The sequence below is a fragment of the Rhyacophila brunnea genome, unplaced genomic scaffold (genome assembly GCF_057557595.1).
Source record: "Rhyacophila brunnea isolate RB1 unplaced genomic scaffold, BYU_Rbru_1.0 scaffold_1, whole genome shotgun sequence".
Lineage (NCBI taxonomy): Eukaryota > Metazoa > Arthropoda > Insecta > Trichoptera > Rhyacophilidae > Rhyacophila > Rhyacophila brunnea.
In genome coordinates this window covers 63,148,641-63,166,512 of record NW_028232751.1, presented here as the reverse complement: position 1 = coordinate 63,166,512, position 17,872 = coordinate 63,148,641, and the positions used below count along the sequence as shown (strand labels likewise).

The 17,872-nt window shown below is 34.8% G+C and overlaps 1 long non-coding RNA gene across 1 annotated transcript; it reads left to right on the top strand.

The window, feature by feature from the left end:
* The first annotated feature begins 211 nt into the window (after positions 1 to 211).
* LOC147080062 (uncharacterized) lies at positions 212 to 2,075 on the top strand. Its single transcript, XR_015071932.1, has 3 exons — positions 212 to 374; positions 802 to 1,607; positions 1,829 to 2,075. It is a non-coding gene; the product is annotated as an uncharacterized LOC147080062 (long non-coding RNA).
* The last annotated feature ends 15,797 nt before the right edge of the window (positions 2,076 to 17,872 follow it).

The window sequence follows — 17,872 nt, the reverse complement described above, 5'->3', positions numbered from 1 at the left end:
ATTTGTAAATTTGCGGCCAAGCCGACCATGAAAAATTGGGAACCTGCGGCCCGCGACGAAATATTTCACCTAATAAAAACGAGTCGACTGTAAAAAATTGGGAAAATTTTCATTTTCAACAGATGACAACGCGTACTATATCTTATCCCCAAATACTATAATTTTGGAGGCTTTGTACTATAATTCCACTTTCAAAATATGGCAACACTGCGTCAAACTGTCATTTCACTCAAAGATACGATACGTTTTCACTATTTCAGCTCTAAAACATCTTATAATATCTACATATTACTTATCAATACAATCAATCAAATTGTGTTATTATAGTTATCTGTGATTATAGTATTCGACTGCCCTGAATTAATATTATATCGGTATGTATTTTGGCATTGTGTTTATTATACTTATATTATAGATAAGATACTTACATGACAAACCATTTGGCATACTGACTATTGTAATAATTTTACGAATATAAACCAATAGACTTCCAGACTGATATTCTATTCTTACAAATACGAAACATCATCTTATATGCATTAATTTGTCCTGATATAAAAACGATAGCCAGTAATTGTTATCTTAATATTAAGAAATCAATCAAGCATTAGAGTTCACTAAACCAAAAAAATTCATTGAGTTATCACATGTAACTGTAGTTTGAAGCATGTTAATAAATTATGTAATCATTCTCTTTTATTCGTTATGTTATGTCATAAAAAAATAGTCCATGAAAAGTGTACTTCAAACCAATTATAGGTTACCTACATGATGAAACTATTGTCATTCCAAAAATTTCAGATGCCTCGAAGTTGTTGGGTGCCTGGCTGTGAGGTGAAGGGTGTGCCTTGTTACATCCTACCGAAGGCAGATCATCAACGATGGCAATGGATCCGTTTAATCGCGAATAGAAAACTTAAACTCTTATGCAAACCAGAGTATAATAGGAGTAAATGAGAGTATGCAGAATTCATTCAACACAGCTGTGGAATTTCAAAAACATTAAGATAAGTAAAGATGGCCTTTTTTATAATGTCTACGTTTTAGCGATAGAATCATTAATTTGTACATTTTATTTAATGTAACGTCCACGGTGGCCGCGCGGCTTAAGCGTTGGACTATAACGCCATGGGTCCCAGGTTCGAATCCTGGGTCTGGCAAGTACACATATTGTTTTTCAATTTGTGTGTGTCAGGGTATGGACCTAATAGGTTGAGCAAGTGGCTGACATCCATTTCTCGTAAAAAAAACAAAATCTGTCAATACAAACCTCTACTCTGTAGAGGCCCATATGATCCCATTAGGATCGGACGTGGTCGAAAGAAAAAGAAAAAAGAATTTAATGTAATATGTACGTACTGGCGATTAGTTTTTACGTATTCTTTAATCGTTTAGTACTTGCGTTTTCAAGTCTCGCTTTTTCTTCTCTTAGTATTTACCATGATCACCTTTCTTACGAAGTGAGTTATTATTATTTGTTTACATATTTTCTAGTAACAAGGAGTTCAAGAAAATGGTCCGGGCAGCCTTTAGTCAGATCCAATTCAGAGGGCGGCATTGGCCGGTTTTGGTCACTAAGCTGTGGAATTTCAAAAACATTAAGATAGGTAAAGATGGCCTTTTTTATAATGTCTACGGTTTAGCGATTGCATCATTAATTTGTGCATTTTATTTAATGTAATACGTACGTACCGGCGAATAGTTTATACGTATTCTTTAATCGTTTAGTACTTGCGTTTTCAAATCTCGCTTTTTCTTCTCTTAGTATTTACCATGATCACCTTTCTTACGAAGTGAGTTATTATTATTTGTTTACATTTTTATCTAGTAACAAGGAGTTCAAGAATGCGGCCGTTCATGCATCTTCTCAACACATCCAAATGGACCTGACTCGACTACGCGCTACAGCTGATGCATCAAAAGAGTTACAAGCTGTTTGCCTGTTCAACCCGACATAAATACTATCCATATTATTTGTATAATACCTACATAATATTATGAATATGTTTTCAATAGGTTTGTGTCTGAGATGTTCCAATTTATGTATGTGAAGAATATAATATATGAAGTAATTTAAATAATCGTCTTTTATTATTTTCACTGCTATTATTTACTTGAAGACTTTGAATTATAAAATAACATACACTTAATTATTATGTAATTATATATTTTAATTTTTCTTACTTTTCCACAATTATATTTAATATCGGGTTTGTCTTTATGACATACTCAATTTAAATATGACTGTAGAAATAAGTACGAAAACTAAAAATATATAACTTCGATAATAATTGAGTGTATGTTATTTTATAATCCAATTTTTAATTAAAATATATTTTCAAAATTGGCGGGCTTTTTCTAAAGTAGTTCAGGTACAGCTCAGAGATGGCGCTGTTTAGCAGGAATAATTTTGTTCGACTCTTGCGAATCTTATCTATGAACCATACGGACCTGACGACTACAACTGTAAAAGCCCAAATATAAATTTGTGAAACTAAAAATAAAAAATATAACGAGACCACGTTACGAGCACGAAAGACCTTGTTTTATTTCTATTTCAATCGTTTAATTTTTTTATTTAGTGAATCCGGGGTTTGATCGACACCTGAGCTAGCCCCTGGAACCCTGGATATCTTACTAGGTACGCTATTCTGTCACAGTTGGTTGAAATATGTGTTGAGAGTTTGGGAGTAATGGTGAAATGCCTCTATTGTTTGAGGCCTAACTCCTCTGCATGAGGTACTTGATTCGCTGATAAAAATCGTAAATTACATCAAATCTGGAGCTCTTAACACCCGTCTCTTTAAAGAACTGTGCAAATACATGGATTATGATCACGAGGTTCTTCTTTTCTACACTGCAGTATGCTGGTTGTCGAAAGGAAATGTTGTGAATCGTGTCTTTGAATTGAAAGATGAAATCAAGTTGTTCCTGGAAGTGCAAGGGAAATATGACCTTTTGGTATACTTTAACAACAAAGTTTGGTTGAAAAGAGTATAATATCTTGCAGATATATTAGAACATCAAAATAGACTAAACCTGAAACTTCATGGAAAGGCAACGAATATTATCGCATTTTCGCAGCTCCCCCCCCTCTTCTTAGTATGCCATATTTCAGAAGTTACCACCAGAAGGTGCTAGTGTTTTCTTGGCTGTCAAACCTAAAAGTCTGAATTTGTGTGTCATTTCTTAGGAAATCCTCAAGGTAAGCTGCTTTTGAAATACTTAAAAAACTCTATATCCCAGCATATATGTGTGTTTTTTACAAGATATTCTATTGACCTGCATTGCATGGAAACCATGCATCTAATTGTTTTTGACATTTGCAGCAATTAATGTCACTTTTCAAGGGTGGCTAATAACTGTATCCGAAAAAGCGTGTTTTACAGTAGTTGGCCAATTATGCCAATAACTGTGTTTTAGAAAAATAAAAATAAATACGATTTTTTTTACATATTCTGATAGAGCTATGAAAATTAGCTAGTCCATATTTTTTTCGTATAATTGTGACACCAATGAACAGTTATTAGCCGGGTGGCCAATTACTATGTTCGTCATAATATGCCAACTACTGTATTTTTTTTGCAGATTGTACATGATGTCAAAAAAACCCTATATAGTAGCCAGCAGTTAGATAAAGCTCATGAAGAAATTAAAGATAATAATATCTGTGAGAGCTACCGCGAAAAAATATTGCATTCCCCGAGCTACTTTGCGATTCAAAATGAAAAATCCTACAAGTCGACCTGAATATGGACCCCATCCATAATTAACCAAAGAAGAAGAAGAATGTGATCTTGCAGAATGGATAATAATATATGCGACCAGGGAAACAAAGGATTTCCCAGAAAGAAGACGATATTGTGAATAGCGTGTAACTTTTTTAATGAAAAATCCACGACCGAACCCTTTTAACAGTAATAAGCCAGGGATAGGTTGGTTGAAATCTTGTTTTAAAATGTCATGCAAATAGTCGAAAGAACGTGTGAAGCAAGTTCACGTGTATGCAATTGGTAAAGGAAAGACAAAAGAACGCATTTTTTGTATTATTTACATTATCAGCAAAATATGGCGACACTCGATTGCCAGTTCCAGATTCCAGTAATTTTATTCGTCGATGTACACAAAACGCATATGACGTACGAACTAACTGTAATATTATGTAACACATTACAAATCGACGTAATTGCATTATATCGTAATGCAACGAGAGTACTTCAACTAGCAGATGTATCAGTTTTTGGACCGGTGAAGAAAATGTGGAAGAAGGCTGTCCATGAGTGGTCTCCAAAAACAATTTTGTTTCGAACAAGTTGTTAATAAAATTAAGCCGGAATATCTAATTAATGGTTTCAGGCATGTGCCCTCTTTCCCTTCAATGCAAACGCTGTTGATTATACAAAATGATTAGCAAAACGAATTTTAGCTAACCAAAATTCTAACATTGATATATAAATGAAGTCAAAACTATACCCTTTGATTTTTTCAAAGAGGTTGTTGGTGAAAAGAGAATACAACAATTTGAGAATGGTACACACCAGATAGGCGGTGAAAAAAGCTCCAAAATTTCAAACGTTTTTCTATCAATAATTGTGGCAATATTTTACTACATCATAAAGAACATGCCCCAGAATTAGACACTTGTGTTATGTGGTACCAAGTGATGTATCTGCCATGATTTGGACATATCGACCAGAGAGAATCTATCAAAAGATTCTGACTTGATGGATACAGAAGAGATGCTTAACTTGTTTCGTAATAGAGATTACTAAAAACTAGATTCTCTTATGAATTACTGACCATATAATTTTTTTGTATTTTTTCATATTTCGTCTATGTTTTTTTCAATTCAATATATTTGTTCTATAAAATTCTCATGGTTTTCTTTATTTACTCTGAATTGTTAATAAGCAAAGGATGTGTTAGCACTTTTAAGCACACATTTTGATCAGATTTGAAGTGGCCAATAACTATAGAAAGGGGGGGCCAATAGCTATAAAAAAGTGGCCAATTACTGTATTTTTGCTCTCCATCTAGATAAACCGTAATAATCAAAAAATGGCCAAAGTAATGAAGTATGTATTAAACAAAATGAAACTGCAAAGCATTGATCAGTACAATTCCATTCTGAAACTTCAAAAATGTTAAATATCAAGAAAGTTATAACCAGCCAAAGTCAAAAAAATCCTTAACCGGCCAATAGCTATATGATTCACCCTATTCATACCCAAATGTGACGTTGCTTGCCTTTCAAGTTTTAGTTCCATTTGTGTTTATATATCTCTGCGAGAGTGGATTTTCAGCTCTTCTTCGTTTAAAAACAAAAGAAAAAATTAAATTAAATGTTGAGATATGTGCCATTGAGAAAAAGCAGCAAAATCCTCATTTGTCATCCCACATTATTCTCATATACGCGCTGTAAATTTTTATAAATACTAGGCATAGTTAATTTTCCAACGGGATATCACTTGTGTTAAAAATTTTCTACTACTTTTGTACACCTCAACTCTAGAATTGCACTCCAAATACGACTGATATGAAAGACATTCAACGTCAAAAATAATAGTAAGTATAAGTAGATATTGATACCAGATGGAAGTCTCCCACAGGAGACCACCTCAAAGGGCGGACCGAACTATCAACTTTCCCATAACACCACAGCCTACGTCCACTCTTCGCGGTTCTCGCAAAGCCAGCCACAAGCATCTCCAGCTCAACCAGAAAAAGGACCGCAAGCCCTGACTCTCTTGCCTCGGACGCGGAACAGCCAGCATCTCCAGCCAGCGACGACGCGTCTGCAGCCCGCCAAATCGACATTACCCATAACCGAATATTAAAATACCCTGCAAATAACTAACTACGATAAAATAAACCAGCCTCAACAGCATACACCGTGCGTTTCTGTCTCCCACCCCCGCTTCTTTGGCCATAAAATTATCACGGTCTGCCATCTCCGCCTAAGCGCGAAGAAGGCCGGTGATAGTATAATATTATATTGTATTATGTTACTTACTTACTTTGCTGTAGATTTACATTTATATTGCTGTACCTAACTTAATGATCACAATATTACTCTAATCGATATTTTGATTGATTCAATATTAATATGGCGCATCATACAACGGAGCATTTAACTCATAACGTCATAACGTATGAAATAATAATATACATAGTATTTTTAAATACTACGCGGGAAACTTTTACTTACTTCATACGTACGTACAACGATATTATAAACGTGACATCTGTCGGTTATGCTTAGAAGCACTCGTAGGGAGAACACTACACAAAGGAAGGTAAAAATTGTACGTTCATTGAGCTTACATATCGGCAGCATGCAACATAAACGTCTACGGGCGGGCAGTACAGGTCCTCTTTCGAACATTCAACAAAACTATGAAAGACATACATGTATGCATCCAGCTCAGCGGCCGGTCAAAAATACGCCAGAAATACGTGGATGCGTACATATTATTACATAATAATTTGGAAGATCAGTGCACCCTTTGCTCCTACACAAGAGCCGTCCCTGCTCACAGGACGTCACTGGTGATGAAGATATTATAATATTACTAATATGACATGCAATCATCCCCTGTGGCCCGCATTCAGTTATCGTGTATTCTTAAAGTGTAAATTCTGAAGTTGGAGACTGGAGACCTCTTACAGCATGAGATCTCTTTCTCAGGGTTGTAGGCACGTAGGCTCCCCTGTGCAGCGAAACCCACCTTGGAACCAATCACCAAGGTGTGAGCTCCCAGACTCATTACGAGTCCAGAATGAATGCATGTGTGAATTGTTAACCATAAGACCAGTATTAGAATCATGGCCCCACATCCTAAACCGGGCCCCCAGGCTAGGATCTTTGGCGGGCCCCCCTACCTACCGCTAAGAATAAAAGTAGTGTGACGCTCACAGTAACGTTTTCCAGATGGTGTACATACGCAATAAAATTAATCTGTTTTTTTTGCATATTTTAATACATCCATTTCAATCATGGAGTTGTCGAGTATCGATACACAATTTTTATCGTTTAACCCAGTGGTCGGCAAACTCATTAGTCAAAAGAGCCAAATATCAACAATACAACGATTGAGATTTCTTTAGAGAACCAATTTTTTTAAACTTAAACTATATAGGTAGGCATGGCCCCCACAAGGGGGGGTCTGACAGGGCTCTAGCCTGGGGGTCCGGGCTCATGAGGGGTCCGGCGAGGCGAGTCCACCAGATAAGTGTGATAAATACACATCACAAATTTGCTTTAATAGTAAAAAAAGTCACCTGCTTCCTTCAATAATGTTATTATTTAAAATTATGTGGTTAAACGATAAAATTTTTAATTGTGTATCGATACTCAACAACTCCATGATTCAAATGGATGTATTGAAATATGCAAAAAAACACTAAATATACACATTAATTTTACCACGTATACCATTTTGGAAAACACTACTGTAGAGCGTCACACTCCCTTTATCCTTAGCGATAGGTAGCGGGGCCCGCCAAAGATCCTACCCTGGGGGCCCGGTTCAGCATGTGGGAGCCATGTAGGTAGGTGCACTGTTTATTAACTTAATTAACCTTAATAAAAGTTTTAAGTCTTAATTAAACAATAGGTATACTGAAGAAAACTCAATTTTATACCTGATAATGATCTTATATTGATAAAAATTTAATAATTGTATCTAAGGGTATCCATAAAATTAAATCATGACAATGGCTGACATACTTAATGTGAACAAAAGCCTTGCACCCCTTGAAAAATTTGGGTAAGTCAGGTTTGTATGTTGTTGTTTTTAATTTTAGGCACGATTCCAGGCATCAATAAGATGACTTGCCAAGTTACTCTTTATAAGGCTCATGCTTGAAAAATGTTATTAGCATGAATATGTAGAACCGAAGAGGGAAAGAACAGCAAACGCTATATGAGTCAGGAATACTATTCCAGGCGTTAAAAATCATCATGACTTCCTTCTCCAGGTCTTTTAAAACTTACCACTTGTGCTGTGAACTAAGTTCACATTATTTATTTTTCTATGCTGAATCAAAATCATCTAAAAAAAGTTATGTAGAGGTATGCACAGGTACCTACTGTAACATTTGAAAGCCAAACATTCCTATACAACATTTAAATAAAATTGATTTATTAGACACTAATAATGAATTATTGAAAAAAAGACTACCTATTGTAATTAATAAATACTTACATTAAGATTCAGAGTCAACTAAATTTGGCACATAATCCTTGTCTTCAACACAGTCATCACGAAAAACTGAGAAGGATGATTGATTTGACATTTCGTTGGACGCCATTTTGTTGTTGGATAGGCATGTGTGGCGTAAAAATATATTTCGAAAATCACTTTGCCAAAAAACTTTATGCAGTCATCAAATGTTTAAAATACATATAAAGGATAAAAAGACTTCAAAATTATATAAATAGATTATCTATAACGTTTAAAGAATGTCCAGGATCATGCTTTGAAAATAGCATAAAACTCCATTTTGACCTACGCTGAGCATGTCTCCCCTTAAGGCAAAGACTTTACCTACCAGCACATAGCGGGCACATCTTCCTCGTAATAACCAAGTTCGACTGTATATTCCTTGTTATGTTTAATAATAAGTCGAATGGCATTTGTTTTGCTATATATTTAATATCCTTTTTATGTTCCACCTCTAGAAATTTGATGTAATTTTCAATTGTTCAAGATTAAACTCAATCTTAAAAAACATTTGAACTTAAATGTTCATTTACTACTATAAATGAACTTTACTGTAGAAACATATTTATATTAGTATTGACAACGTAAAAAATCTGGTTCATTGACTGGACAGCTTACCATTTTATTGCCAGTGTGATAAAAACTACAGTAAACAAAATGAAAAAATCATAAACACTTTAAATCAAATCAAATAGACATGTCAGAATTGTAAATATATTATGGGGTGAATATTAATTATTGTACATATTTTTACATAGGTAAGTAAATCTATATATATAAAAGAAAGTCGAGTTAGTTACACCATTTATAACTCGAGAACAGCAGGACCGATTTTTACGATCTTTGATTTGTTAAATTTGTCTCAGCCCCGAATAGCAGAATAACTATTAAAACATCGGAAAAATTCACGGAAAAGAAAATTATAATTAAAATTAATTTTCATACATTTTGTATCGAACGGCTTTTGACTGATATCAATGGATTTAAACGATGGATCTCGCGAATACGAAAACAAAAGAAAATCACAAAAATTTAAATCCGTATACAACGCCATCTCTGATACATGACAGAAACAATAAACAAGAAACAAAAGAAAGTATGAACATGGCGTTTTTGACAGTTGATTCAGTTCAGCCTCAGATAATACCGAAAGACTTTGTTATAGACAAATAGCGATCTTGATCGTGATTTTCAAACGATAAGTTGCCTTCTAAAATGTTCACTTTCTAAGGTTATGAAATTTTGCGTATCGATAATTGCTTCATTATGTAATTTTGAATTGTGTGATTAATTTTCCAGTGTTATTTACAATGCCGCGAGCCAGAAGATCTAATCTATCTATCTATATAAAACAAAGTCGGGTTAATTACACCATTTATTTTATAACTCAAAAACGGCTTGACCGATTTTTATGATCTTTAATTTGTTGGATTTGTCTCTGCCCTGAATAGCAGAATAATTATTAAAACATCGGAAAAATTCACAGAAAAAGAAATTATGAAGAACATTCATTTTCTTATAGATTTCGTATGGAATGGCTTTTTTGATGATTAACTGATTGACTGATTTCGATGATTTTTTTTTTGTTCGTAGTAAGAAAATCACAAAAAAAATCCGTATACACCGCCATCTCTGATACATGAGTATTGCAATTCAGTAAAGTACATCAAATACATCTGCAAATATGTCACCAAAGGCAGCGATATTGTGGTTTTTGGCGTTCAAACTCCCAATACCAACGATGAAATCACGCACTATCAAGTTTGTCGATATGTGAGCTGCAATGAAGCGATTTGGCGTATTTTCGCATTCCCCATTCATGAACGTCATCCCACTGGTGTACATTTGACGGTGCATCTGGAGAATGGTCAACGAGTTTATTTTAATGCATCGAATGTTGCTCAACGTGCTGTAACACCTCCAGCGACCACAATGAACAGTTTCTTTTCAATTTGTCAAAGCGATTCGTTTGCACGAACGTTGTTCTACTCTGAGACGCCACGTTATTACACTTGGAACGCTTCACCGAAGAAATTTCAACGTCGTAAGCAAGGCGATGCGATTCCTGATCATCCGGATGTGCATTCTAATGATGCTCTTGGTCGCATTTACACAGTTCATCCGAAGTATGACGAATGCTTCCACTTGCGGTTGTTGATAGTAAATGTTCGTAAGCCGACATAATTTGAATCACTTCGAACTGTCAATGGTGTAGTGTGTCCAACATTTTGTGCTGCATGTCAACAGCTCAATTTGCTTGAAAACGATATTCATTGGGATATGAAAATCGCTGTAGCAATTGTTTCTGCATCTCCAAGTCAGATACGCACATTATTTGCTATCATTATTTCGACATGCTTCCCATCCATGAATCCCGATCTCAAAGTGAATGAGGAGATACATAACCAGGCTTTGCTTTTGATCGAATACATGTGTTATCTCATGTGCGGCAGTTTCTCAGTCAAGTTAGGAATTCCAACGCCACATCGTGGAATGAATGACGCTTTTAATCGAGAATTGGAACGTGAACGTGAATATGATCGAGATGCATTGAACCTATAGGTTCGATCGAATGTACCAATGTTGAACCCCCAACAGAAGGAAGTGTACGATACGTTAATGAAGGCAATTGATGATGGAAATGGTGGTTTATTTTTCCTCCATGCGCCTGGTGGAACTGGGAAGACATTTCTCATGTCATTGATTTTGGCCACTGTTTGTGCGAGATCTGTAGCAGTTGCTTCTTCTGGGATAGCGGCCACGTTGTTAGAAGGATGCCGAACGGCTCATTCAGCGTTGAAATTTCCGTTAAACCTTCAAACGACTGAAACACCGACAAGCAGTAATGCGAAACACTCAGCAATGGCCAAAGTTTTGGTAGCAAGTAAAAACATCACCTGGGATGAATGCACAATGGCGCACAAATGCGCATTGGCAGCACTCAATCGAACTATGAAAGATCTGCGTAATTACTCAAGATGTTTTGGTGGCGCAATGATTCTACTATCTGGCAATTTCCGCCAAACACTACCAGTCATTCCAAGATCGACCGCTGCCGATGAAATGAACGCTTGCCTCAAATCATAGACTCTGTGGCGCTATGTGAAGAAACTTCAGCTGACGACAAACATGCGAGTTGCATTGCTAAACGATCCATCTGCCGAAAAGCAATTGCTGACTATCGGTAACTGCCGTGTTCCTGTCGACGAATCGAACGGATTGATTTCGATTCCGCTGAATTTTTGAAATTTCGTCTCAGCGAAGGATGACCTCATCAACAAAGTGTTCCCGAACGTCATTGCTAACCACAAAAATCACAATTGATTGAGTGAACGAGCAATTTTTGCGGCAAAGAACAAAGATGTGGATCACGTCTTAAACTTCACAATTCAAAATCAAATCGTTGGTCCAATGCATTCCTTCAAATCTATCGACTGTGTAATAAACGAAGACGAAGCAACCAACTATCCAACTGAATTTTTAAACTTATTGGATCTGCCTGGCTTGCCACCGCACAATTTACAACTGAAGATTGACTTGGTAGGTATCATGCTTCGAAATCTGAACCAACCAAAACTATGTAATCTATTTCATTTTGATTTGATTTTTGCACATCTATTGAACTTAATTCATTTTGAGTATTTTAATTCAGCTAATAAGTTAACACAAGATTAGTGATTCTGAGGCGGTACGAAGTTCGCCGGGTCAGCTAGTATATAATAAATGTAAATGCATTTCTCTCAAGCTTATGATTTTTAATATGTGGCTACACTTAATTTTTTATTTTATTGCCATCTGGTTGCGATCGACCAAAGTTTTTAGTAACACATTTTTAGAAATTCATTGTAGATGCCTTTGGATGGCGTTTTATCGTAAATTTTATCGTAAATTGAGCCAAAGACTTCGCCTTAACCAAAAAATATTTATTGGTTACCTTGATAGCAACACTAAACTGTCTTCTCCGTGAGAGTGTTGCCAACCGTACTATATCTATAGTATTTATACTATAATTTCGGTCCGCGTACTATGTTCGATATTAAAAAGTTATTTTTACCCGACCCTGTCCGATCCTAATAGGATTATATTATGGGCCCTCCGTAGAATGGAGGTTTGGATAAACAGATTTTGTTTTTACGAGAAATAGGTGGCAGCCACTTGCTCAAATTATTAGGTTCACACTCTAACTTAGTGATTTCCAAACTGGGAGGCGCGAAAAGTTTAACACAATAATGTAGTTACAGGTTTGCAGTTACAAGTGCATAGTTCATAAAACGGTTGCTAGTTGTATGTTATAGTTATATACCTGTATAAAGAAATATGGAGACTAATTTAATTATACGTAATTTCAATACTATTGTACATGGCCCTCACAAGAGGGAGGGCTGACAGAGCTCCAGCCTGGGGGCCCGGCGTTGCGGATCGACCAGTTAAATGAGATGAGCACACACCACAAAATTGTTATATTAGTAAAAAAAAGTCGCTTGCGGCGCTGTTTCGGTTACAGAGTATTAACATTTTGACATGTATAATTTCTTATCCCTGGCCATGATATTGACATTGTGTGCATAGAGGTACGCAGAATGTTACCAGCCGAGTGGTTGAACGTTCTCGTCCGATCACCGAGGTTAACCCAATGTTTACGGTCCGCACAAAATTGTGTTTTTGCTAATTACTTTTCAAATGCAAATTAACACGTTAATTACAAAATTAATTAAAAGGGCCCGTAAGCATTGAGTTAAGCAATATATGGCACGGATAGTACTTGGATGGGTGGCCGATTTTTTTTTCACACGAAAAAATAATGTTACATAATTATATATGTTCTATATAAAGAATGTTACTTACTTACATTCCTAAATTTAGTGAATTATTCGTTGAATAAAAAAATGTTATGATACAATAATTGTATTATAATATATTATGTGTCTGTGTGATATAATTTTGATGTGATTGTGTGATATATGCGATTGATGATAATTTACATGTAGAATTTAATTTTATAATTATTATTTGTAGTGTATTTCCTGAATAATAAAAATGGCTATTGGGAAACAAAAACCTTAGTTCATTTTTGATTGAATCGAAGTGAAGAATAATATTATAATACTTAGTCAAGATAAGCAATGCAAGTAGGTACTGTTACAATAATTCGTAACATCATCTGCATTAGATGCAATGAAATCCATAATATATTACAACGAGCCCGTTTAGTAGAAAAAAACACTTTGTGCTAATAAACAACCACATCCATCGCATGAAAAATAAATTAATTTAAAAATGAATATATTATATATAGTAAACCAAGTATTTTTTTAATTTAGTAAGTTTTAATTTTGCATATTTCACTGTTTAAGAATGTATATAATGAAATAAAGGGGGGGAGGCGCCAAGATTAGATTTTTTAAAGGGAGGCTTAGTAATGTAAAGTTTGGAAACCGCTGCTCTAACTCACACACAAATTGAAAAACAATATGATGTGTACTTGCCAGACCCAGGATTCGAACCTGGGACCCATGACGCTATAGGCCGACGCCTGAAAAAGACCTAAAGGGCTAAAAGAATTTGATGGATCTACCTAAAGCTTCTACTATAAGTTTTGTTACAAGTCAGTACAGTAAGTACCGTTTTAAATTATTTAACAGTGTGTACGCCCAAAATACTTTAAATTTGGAAAAATGTATTTTTATCTTAAAAATGCAATTTTACATGAAAAAAGACTCCAAAAAAAATAAAATTTCGATATTTCCGTACGTACTATAAATTGGTGTAAATTACTATAATTTCGTAGAACAATTTATAGTGAGCCGAAAAAAAAAAGTTTCTCGAAAGAGGTAATAAAAAGCTCTCGACTGATTTAAAATGGACTTTCTTGAATTCGCAGGTAAGTATTTTTGGTCGAAAGAGGTATGTACTTACATACATTAAAAAGGGACTCGGAATTTCTCAAATTCTCCGTATTTTGTTAATTTGAGTCTCCATTTTCAACAGTTGAAGACAACGCGTACTATATTGTTGAAGAAATACTATAACTTACTGCCGCCTACTATTCGGTGACAAAAAGATGGCAACACTGATCTATGGCTGTAATCAATAATATATTAGTCTATGGAACTGGCAATAATCCAGTGTTGCCAACCGTACTATAATTATAGTATCTGTACTATAATTTTGGCCCGCGTACTATGTACGATATAAAACAGGTATAGTACGCCCAAAATACTATAATTTTGAATATCGGAAAAAAATACGTAAAAATTACTACAATTCCGATATATCTGTACCATAAATTGGTGCAAAGGACTATAATTTTGGAATATAAGAAAATTAGGAGAACCTGGAAAAAAATTCGTAAAAAACCTTGAATTGCTTGCTTGAATTTGGTTTAAAATGAAATATCTTGAATTCATCGGTTAGCGTTTTTTTGTCAAAAGTCCTTTTGTCTAAAAAAAAAAAAAAGGCGACATTAATCACGTTTTATTTGAATTTCGTCTAAAAAAACGAGACGTTAATTACTTTACATCCGTATTCTGACTAAAAAAAGGTCTTATAATTCTTTTAACACGGAATTTTTTGAAAAGTATTGGTCATTCAATGCGTACTATATTTTTGGCCGAAATACTATAATTTTGGGGGCAAAGTACTATAATTCCACTTTGAAAATATGGCAACACTGCATGTATTATGACTTTTCGTTCCACCTTCCACCAACTTACTTTACTAGAATTTGTACAAGAAATGGAAAGATACACTATAATTAAAACGGCAAAATGTCGGTATGTCTAGATAATTTAATATGCCAAAAGATTTGCAGAACATGTCTCGTCAGATTGAATGACATGACATCCACCCTGGAGACCAAATCATTTCATAACTAAAAGACAAGACATCATTATGAGCATTGCAAACGTACAGGTTAGTTATTGTGTTTTGTACGTTTAATTGACCATCTATTGAAGTTATGTACGTTGTTTTGGTACATTACATATTATATTACTTACATATTTTACCCTGTCAGACGCCGTCCTGTCAAATTCTTGGACATTTTAACATAATATTATTCCGTTTAAGTTTGAGGGATACTATTCACGATGAATTAAAACGTCTTCCGGTTCGTATATTGTCGTAAGTAAGTATTTTCCTCCCCTTGTCTAAATATCTGATACAGTGCAATTTCTATATCGAGTCTTGTATGTTAGGTACTATCATTTCCCTCCATTTTCGAAAGTGAGAAACAAGCTGTCATTTTTATTTTTAGTATGGTTTTTCGTCTGGATTCGGGATTTGGAGGTGAACAAATAACACACCGGAATTGTTTTGGAAACAGCAAGATATATTTAAGTTAATATTATATAATAGTTACATTTTTAATAATTTATTTTACGGAGGACGAAATGTACGCGTTTGCGATTTGGCTGTTGGCAGCGTTCTGCCCGCCATCTTGTGTTTTACTTTCAACGAAAGCGTTGTCGAAAAACGGCGATGTTGCAATATTTTCAACGGTCATAATCTACGGCATTGCCGGCTCGGCTCTATTATTATTATTTATTTTCGTAATCAGCGCTTTACTATTTGTTGGATTTGATACCGACTCGGGCCTCTCCAAATACACAGAGACATCCCCAAATGGGGACCATACGGGGGTGTAACAGTGCCTACCACATTTGTTTGAGGAATTAAAACCCAGCCCTCGTTTACACGTGCATGGATTTACTGCTCTCAGTATGTATTATCGTGCAAGCTTGCATGCATGAAATGAAAAAGTTCAGCGGCTCTGAATTGTCACGCAATTGATGGAACTCGCATGGCATATGCGCATGCGCAGCATAAGATAGTGGCCAACCTGCCGGAAATAATACAAACTATACAGCGCAGAGCATTTTTGACGTTCACCAATTATCACAACCTGTCAAATAGCTCCATACAATGACAAGGAGGGGGCACGATTTATAAAACATCCTTGAAAATTTCTACCGTCAGTAAAACAAATTTACGAGACAAATTATTTTTCTTTATGACTCATTTTCTGGCACCCTTTGTCTTACATACAATTATAATTTTGTAGAAATGTTATATTATTTTATGAAACTGACCCGTACTATTGAGACTTTGAAAGAATACTTTTCTGTATTTTTGCATATAACTGTGATGCGTCAATCATATTTGAAGTCCGTAATATTTGTATAATTGGCCCTGTGGCAATTGCCGGCCGTCGAGTCAGTAATTAACATACTAATACACTACATACCTAACCGAATTTTTTTTTTTTTTTGAAACGGTACATGTTCAAACACGCGCGTCAATATCATTTTACTCCCTACTTTAATTATAGTTTGTTAATTTATGGCTACGGCCGTATGTTGTAGCTTAACCACTGGGGAATGGCAAAAGAAATGGCGTATTTCAAAAAAACACTACCTTATTCTTAGGTCAATAATTATTATAAAAAAATCATTATTCGTAGGATGTTTATCACACTTGAATGGTCAAAGACATAGCTTATAATAAGTATCTTCAGAATCATCTTCAACTGTGTTAATATTGCCGATTTTTCGAATAATAAAATGCCTAATTCTTGTCAAATTTGGGATCACAGAGATTATCAATATAATTTTTTATCGTGAATATTTTACAAAAATTATCTTGTAATAAATTATACTAATGGTTTTATAAATGCGTTTAAAAATTAATAAATGCAAAAAATCTTAACACCACTCCACAGTTATGTACCGAAATATGACTATATTCTAAAACATTAGAGCGAGAGGCTTAAAAGAATACTATTTTATGTAACAAAAATAATTTATGCAGTCATCAAATGTTTAAAATAACTATAAAGGATAATAAGGCTTCAAAATTATATAAATAGATTATCTACAACGTTTAAGGAGTGTCCAGGATCATGGTTTGAAAATACAATAAAAACTCAATTTTGACCTTCGACGAGCATGTCCCCCCTTAAGGTAATACAAATAATCCTGACATTTTATGGCCCATTAACACACACAGCGGGGTATGTGATGACAGGCACAACTGCACTCCACTCAAAGAAAAACAATATCTCACATTTTTCAGGCCTGTAGGTATTTAATTGTTGATTGTTTATTGGATTTTCACATAGTTTTACTAGAGAACCAACACATGCTGGTAATTACCTACCTATATTACTTCAATTAATAGATTAATGACACATGGTATTTGCACAGATTTTATTTTGAAAGAATTGTATCGGAAATTTGGTAAGCACATCTATGATCGTAAACGAAATTAATGAAAATCATTTTTTTTTAATTTGGATATTTTTGCTCCATACATTTCTTATATTTCGTATTTTTGATTTTCGGTCCAGTGGAATTCGTATTAACGACGTTTTACTATATATTAATTAAGTCAACTCTAAAGGCCGAGACACTGAATTGCGAATTACAATAGTAGTACCAGTGATTGATTATCTTCAAATGCAATGCGGTAACCTGTCTGCAGTAAATGAAGATTTGCGATTGAATATTTCGTTCAAATTATTTAATCTATTACATTTTTACACTAAGCACTACAATCAAAATTTACAGCTTCGTATCCCAGCCTTGGTATGGATGAGGTTATTATTCAATGGAATGCTTCTACCATGAACCGTTCAATCTCATGTTCAG